Here is an 8,190-nt window from a genome sequence, read left to right on the forward strand (position 1 = left end):
CATACATTGAATCCCCTGTGCTTGGATCGGCGAATTCTTGGAGAATCTATCTCCCTGAAATCCAAAAGTTCCATCTCAAAACCACGAGGAAATAACAATTCAATGAAATTCAAAAGACTATAAGAGGGTTAGCGTTGCAAATGACATAATCAATGAACCGAGGAAGAGACTCAAATAGAAGCGAAGGTGAGTATCGTGTCCCAACAAAATTTACTTGTCTTGATTTTCCTAAATTTACACAAGATGATGTCACTAGTTGGGTATCAAAATGTGAGAGGTTTTTTTCTGTTGGATGGCACGCCGGAGGAAAGTAAGGTTACCATGGCTAGTATAACACACACCAATAGTTCGTCTGATCGAGAATTTGGCAGCAAATGATTGGACGGTTGTCTTCAAACACACATTGTGAGAAGCAAACTCATGTGCTAACTGGTTTACCAAATTTAGAGCAAAATATGAAGATAATTTGTAGCATTGCAGTATCTACCCTCCCGAGTTATCTCATCAACTTTTGGCAAATACCATGGGTGTAACCCATATTAGATTTTAATTTTCTCTATTGTTTTTATTAGCTTAGGATACATAAAAAAAAATATCAAATTAATTCTTAAAAAATATGTCAAATTAGTTATTTAATAGTTAAATAACTAAATAAGATCTCACAAACATAACAGCTGGATATATCAACACATTTATTTAGATATCTGGAGACTAGATCAAAATTTTAATTCTTTTTGAGAATTAATTTTTTTCGGATTTACATAGCAAAATGGTGAAAGATATCAACCATTTAACGTAAAGCAATCAGGGGTAGAAGCGGCAAAGACTCAATTCTTGGTGGGAAAACGAAGGATTAAGTCGTTACAGTTCAAAAGTTCAAAACAAAACAGCGAGTAGTATTCCAAGCATCGCATCTCAACGCACTACTACTCATCTCGCGTCACCACTTTTATCCTTATCTCCCCCTCAGGTTCTCGGAACCTCCGAGCCCTATGTTCTCTCCCTCTTCTCTTCTTTCTTCTCCCTGAAATCCCAATTCACGTTTAACTTTGAATTGGGTTTGTTCGAATCCCAACCCTTTCGATGGAAGCTAACAGGATTCGGGAACTTAAGATACCTTTGCTGCAGGCTCCAGTAGACGGCGCCTTTAGGACCGTTACATTCCAGCTGAGTGACATCAAGTGTGCTTCCTGTGTGAATTCCGTCGAGTCCGTCGTTAGGAACCTTAACGGCGTCAAAAGCATCGACGTTTCGCCACTTGATGGAAGAGCCGCAATCAAGTTTGTTCCTAAGTTTGTTACTGTAAGTCAGACTTACGTCTTTTCTGCTCTATTTTATTTTATTTTTTTGTTTTGTTTTAGAGTTTAATTTCTATGCACCGTGGGATTAAAATTTATACCGTTGACCAATCAGAGTAGGAGTTTTAAATAGTTTTATTTTGTTTTTGAATAGTTAATAGTATTATATATGATGATTCTCGATCATGTAATAATTTCTGCAAGGTATAGATTATTTTCTCTGTGATTTTTGATGTGTTTTATAAACAGAGTCAATATAAGTGATGCAAAAACCCAAATGGGTATCTAAACATAGCCTTAGATGTTGTTTCTTAAGTGCTTTTGATGTTTTTGTGAGAATTGAAGTTTCACTTTGATAACCTATCCTCACTATTAATGCAAAGGTTTATTATTTGGCTTGTTGAGGTAAAACTCTAATGCTGATTGGAGAATAACACCAAAAGAACAAAAGGAAATGCATCTATGTTTTGTCTAAGTTGTCGACTTTGAAGGACTAATTTGTATAAATTAGAACTTCCCGGGACTAAATCAATAAGAGAAAGTCTGGTGATATTGTAAGTACAAAAGTGTATGTTAAGTACTTAAGTTTTTGGTGTACTCCAATATTTACACTGACCAAAAGTCTGGTGATATTTTTTCTTGTAGGCTAAACAAATAAAAGAAAGCATAGAGGAGAGTGGGTTTGGAGTAAAAGAGCTTCATGAGCAGGACATAGCAGTGTGCCGAGTGAGGATTAAAGGAATGGCGTGCACAAGCTGCTCCGAATCTGTTGTGAATGCCCTTCAAATGGTTGAAGGGGTGAAAAAAGCAATTGTTGGTCTCGCTTTGGAGGAGGCAAAAGTGCATTTTGATCCTAACCTCATCAATGCTGACAAGATAATTGAGGCCATAGAAGATGCTGGTTTTGGGGCTGATCTTATTAGCTCTGGGAATGATGCAAACAAAGTGCTTCTAAAGCTTGAAGGGGTTGATTCTGCAGAGGATGTAAATGCAGTAATGTCTTCTCTTGAATTAGCTGTGGGAGTGAACCATGTTGAGATGGATTTGTTAGAACATAAAGTTACTGGTAGTTATGATCCAGACATTACAGGTCCAAGGTATCTCATTCACTGTGTTCTGGACGCTAGCTGTGGCTCCAAGAAGTATGAAGCAACCTTGTACTCTCCTTCGGGGCAAAGAGAAAGGGATAAGGTGAATGAAATCCGTATGTATAGGGACCAATTTTTGTTCAGCTGCTTATTTTCTGTTCCTGTGTTTGTATTTGCTATGGTGCTTCCCATGCTTCCTCCTTATGGCAACTGGCTAAACTACAAGATCCACAATACGCTTACTCTTGGGTTGTTTTTAAGATGGATTCTTAGCACGCCTGTGCAGTTCATAGTTGGCAAAAGGTACTATGACTATCAATAACTATTTAATTCTAATTTCTTTTCTTGTTAATGTTTCTCTTTATTCACCAAAGACAATTTTATTGTATTGTTTTCAAGAAATTGGAGATTCTTATAGTCATTTTACTATGGCTATTACTATTAGGTTCTATGTAGGTTCATATCATGCACTGAAGCGAAAATCCGCTAACATGGACGTGCTGGTTGCGCTGGGCACACATTTGAAGGACAAGATTTCTTTGAGACAAGTTCCATGATGATATCCTTTATTCTATTAGGGAAGTACTTGGAAATTGTGGCTAAAGGGAAAACATCAGATGCTTTAGGAAAGCTGACTCAACTTGTTCCTGATAAAGCTTATTTAGTAGCAATTGATACTGATGGAAATATCATGACAGAGACAGAAATTGACACTCAACTTATACAAAAAAATGACATAATTAAGATTGTTTATGGGTCCAAAATTCCTGTTGACAGTATAGTTATAAAAGGGCAAAGCTATGCCAATGAAAGTATGATCACTGGGGAGGCAAGACCTGTTGATAAAAGCCCAGGAGACAAGGTATTATTCTTATGTTATGAATTGCTAGTAGTTTTTGATGTTACTGATTATGAGAGCAGAAGCATTCCATAGGGGTGAACATGAAAAAAACAGAAATAAAGGTGAGTGTCCATGTTGAAGGGTGAGAATTCCATGAAAGATAGCTAATAGGAGCTATGTATTTTGTTACAGAGAAATACGGCAAAATCCTAATTACAGAGATCAAAATTTCTCAAAAAACAAGATAATAAAAGAAGACTGCTGATCCTTGAGGTTCTGTAAACCTCTTGCTCAAATCATTGAGTTACCAGCTTGTCTTTCCCTGGTTTAGCCTCCCCTCCCCTTATTTTTCCTTCTAACAGTTTCCCTTCCTTCCCACTCTCCTTGCCATGTAGCCAAGGTTGTTACAGTCCTGAATCCTTCTTCTGCCTGTTACCATATTCCATGTAGTCTATCATGAGAATTCCAAACAATAGGTGAAACCAAAAAGGTGAGAGTGGATGCACACTGTGATGTGTTTACTCATATGATTAAATTAAAATTTACATGTATACAAAGACATTCAAGAGGTTAATATATTTTATTTTCTTGGGAAGGGGGATTTAGTGATGTGGAACCTTTGATTTCTCATTTTTTTATTCCATGTTCTAGTGGTTCAAATTAGTCTAAAGTGGCATGATTTAGTGGTAAGAACATTTTTAATTTTAATTTCTTTTGTTGTGCTGGACAGGTTATCAGTGGAACCATCAATGAGAATGGCTGCTTATTGGTTAAAGCCACACATGTTGGATCCGACACTGCACTTTCTCAAATAGTTCAACTCGTAGAAGCTGCTCAACTGGCCAAAGCACCAGTTCAACAACTTGCTGACCATATTTCAAGGGTTTTTGTTCCAATAGTGAGTGTTGTTCCTCAACTATACGTTTCTAGTTTTTTTTCCTTAAAAGAGGTTTAACCTCTGTAGCAACTTAATATAATATATATCTATTTAGGGAGACTGAACTTATATGTGCTGATTGTGGAGAATAAACAAATTCAATAATAAGCATATTTTTGGTGGGAATCCTCTTAATTGGATGATCTGGAAAGGGGTTATTTCTTTTTTAAAAGGTTTTTATCTTGGACGTGCTATGCAAATAATCACTTTTATACTCTAATTTTGGGTTTTTGGAGTGCTTCCTCATGTTGAAACATTTCAAGACATAGTGGCTTATGCCATCAGTTAACTAATTACTTTGGTTGCCTCATATTTTTGTTTATACACTAATCTAACTTGACTTAAAATGAAGGGATGACAAAGGTCCTGCATCATTTTATCTCTTACTAGATATCAGCATTGCAACAATATTTTATCCATGGGAAGCTTCTTAGTTTGCGTTTGCATCCTTAGGTGGTTGTTGCAGCTCTAATAACTTGGCTTGGATGGTTCATTCCCGGGGAAGCTGGTATTTACCCTAAACATTGGATACCAAAAGCAATGGATGCATTTGAGCTTGCTTTGCAGTTTGCTATTTCTGTGCTGGTTGTTGCTTGCCCATGTGCTCTGGGTCTTGCAACACCAACTGCAGTCATGGTTGCTTCAGGCATGGGTGCTTCTCAAGGTGTTCTGATCAAGGGTGGAGATGCACTGGAAAAGGCACACAAGGTAATGCTATTTTTTTTCCTGTCTCTCCATATCTTGAATTGTAGTATGTAAACTTTGCTTGCATTTGGAATGGAGAGTACTAATAAATAAAAGTTAGTAAATGCAACATTTTTAACACCACATGTGAACCTTTTCCCAATTGTTGTTTTTCAGGATTAAATTGTTTGAGAAAAGGTACCTAATGGTAAACAACCATCATAGTTTCTCATTACTTTTGACTTGTGACAAAATCTATAGACTGCAAGTTGTTATATTACTTAGCATGGGGCCTGCATTTAGAAAGTAGTCTAGATTGCGTAAGTGTCTGCAATGGCAACTAGACATAGTAATAGGACAAGATGATATAACCATGCCTGATAGCATTGTTCTGTATGATCCCCCATGTTTCAGCATTCATAATTTCGTTGGTGTGAAATCTGTACAATTAACCTTTATTGACAATGCTATTTTTCCCATTTTTCTTTGTCTGCATCCCTCTACTGTGATTAATAGACTGCATATTTGATGAGGCAAGGAATTTGTCAATATTTACATTCTTTTCTAGGTGGCAACATATTCCCTATAATTTTATTGTATTTCATTTGTTGAAATCTCATTCATTGTTCCCAATGCAGGTAAAAATTGTTGTGTTTGATAAGACTGGGACACTAACAATTGGGAAGCCAGAGGTAGTTAGTGCAGTGCTGTTTTCTGAATTTTCTATGGAGGAATTATGTGACATGACAATTTATGTAGAGGTACTTTTTTTTTTTGTATTGAATACTGTACTTATTTGGATATCTGAATATTTGATGTAACTTTATTCTTATTAACAATTTTGGAGCCTATGATGGAAAGAGATTAATATAAAATAGAAACTGATTCTAGTTTTGATAAAAAAAAGTTTGGTTGTCTTCGTAATAGAAAAAATGTTGGCTTAGGTTGATTTCAAGTGGTTTATTTTGAAATAGATTTCAAAGAAATTTGAAAGACACAAGACAATTACATTTGTCTTCATTTATATAGTATGATTGGGTACAAAATTTATTTTGACATTTTGTTGTAATGGAAAAAAATGTTTGCTTGTAGCCTTGTATGGATAGGAGGTATTGGGAAGGAATTTTGGAATGTAATAATATCGATTCATATAGATACAGAAGAAAGAGTTCTCTATTGATTCAAATGCTCTACCTACAAGCAGTTCATTTTAAAATAGATGTCAAATAAATTTGAAAAACAAAGGACAACAATATTTTGTCTTCATTTATAGCATGTTTAGTAACAATTTTCTTGAGGGAGATAATCGTTTTTTCTAATAACTTTCTCAAGAAGTTGGCAAAAAAAATAATTATTTCCTCAAAAGAAGCTGAACCAAAAAAAAAAATTCTAATTAGTATGTGCTCCCTGGATTTTGATTTGGTGTTTGAATTCACAGTTTGTTTATTGAGATGAAAAACATAAAGGAGAACGAATATAAATGTGCGTGAAGTTTTTCTAATCTAGATTTCTTTTAAGCTAATTATTTATACAAATTCAGGCAAGTAGCGAGCACCCGATAGCAAAAGCTGTTGTGGCACATGCGAAGAGGCTGCGCCAGAAATTTGGTTCTTGCATTGAGGAAGTCCCAGATGTGGATGATTTTGAGGTACACATGGGAGCTGGTGTAAGTGGAAAAGTTGGTGATAGAACAGTTGTGGTTGGAAACAAGAGACTCATGCATGCTTGTAATGTTCCAATATGTTCCGAGGTTGAGAAGTACATCTCTGAAAATGAAATTCTGGCTAGAACTTGCATTTTAGTTTCAATTGATGGAAAGATTGCTGGTGCATTCTCTGTAACTGATCCTGTAAAACCAGAGGCTAAACGTGTCATATCTTTTCTCCATTCTATGGGCATCTCAAGCATCATAGTGACTGGTGATAACTGTGCTACTGCAACTGCTATTGCAAATGAAGTGGGTATTGATGAGGTCTTTGCTGAGACAGATCCTGTGGGCAAAGCTGATAAGGTGAAAGACTTGCAGGTAAGGCTTGTAAGCTATTAAGCTATTAGAAACTCAAGCTAAAAGCAAGCCACAATAGGATATAGTAAACTTCTATAGTTGATACGAGAAATGCTACCCCACTTTCTTGCACACCCTTTTGAATACACTCTTTACTATTGGCTAAAATTTATTAGAAATCATAATTTTGTGTCTCATTTATTTAACGAAATCCACTTGTAATTTTGCAGTTTCTAATAAATTTAATCCTATAGTAGTGTGTGCTAGAAACTAGAAAGTGTGGTGCCAGCACTCTCCTCTCATCAATACATTTTGATTATAACATGATGTTTAAAGGACTAACATTAGAGTTCATATGAAACAATAATAATTTCTGATTTTTGAAATTGAAACTGGATGCAGATGAAAGGAATGACTGTGGCAATGGTAGGTGATGGAATAAACGACTCACCAGCCCTGGTTGCTGCTGATGTTGGCATGGCAATTGGTGCTGGAACTGACATAGCGATAGAAGCAGCTGACATAGTTCTTGTCAAAAGCAGTTTCGAAGATGTGATCACAGCCATAGACTTATCCAGAAAGACCATGTCGCGCATCCGGCTGAACTACATCTGGGCTCTTGGTTACAACATTCTTGGCCTGCCAATTGCGGCTGGAGTCTTATATCCCATTGCTGGAATCAGATTGCCCCCATGGCTTGCTGGTGCTTGCATGGCTGCTTCCTCTCTTAGCGTGGTTTCTTCGTCTCTTTTGCTGCAGTTCTATAAAAAACCTCTTCATATAGAATCCTCCTGATGGCCTCTTTATGCCTTCCTAGTTTGATTAAGGTCCCCATCATTTTGGCCACAAGACTAAGGTCAGGTGAAACATTTTTCGGTTACCCAATTGGTATAATTCTTTTACTGCTACTATTTGGTCAAAAATAGGTTGGCCCAAAGTGCAATGTTTCATGTAAACAGTTGATTGTCCATTTTGCCTACATTAATAACAAGTAATTATCTGCAGTTTGAATCTTGAGGTTGTTGGAACAAGAGTTTGCAAATGAATCAGGAGACTTATTAATAGGTTCCATTGTTTGGATTTTGAAATTGTCAATGGAACGAAATGGGAATAGATATCGTCTCATTCCATCCAAAACCCCTTAATGGAATAAAAAAGTATTATATTCGCAGATATCTCTTGTTGAACTTAGCTTAATTTAAACAAAATAAAAACCAAAAACCCTGCACTCTATTCCTAGGAATGCAGTTATCTAGTCCTGCTCTATCAAGTTCTAAGGAAACAATATATTTTTCAATGCTAAAGTTTCTAACAGCACATATCAATGGGTGATCAAA

The 8,190-nt window shown here is 36.2% G+C and overlaps 1 pseudogene; it reads left to right on the plus strand.

Annotated features, from left to right (window-relative positions):
* The first annotated feature begins 883 nt into the window (after nt 1–883).
* LOC100775735 (copper-transporting ATPase HMA4-like) lies at nt 884–7,868 on the plus strand (annotated as a pseudogene).
* The last annotated feature ends 322 nt before the right edge of the window (nt 7,869–8,190 follow it).

Source organism: Glycine max, chromosome 16 (assembly GCF_000004515.6).
Source record: "Glycine max cultivar Williams 82 chromosome 16, Glycine_max_v4.0, whole genome shotgun sequence".
Taxonomy (NCBI): Eukaryota; Viridiplantae; Streptophyta; class Magnoliopsida; order Fabales; family Fabaceae; genus Glycine; species Glycine max.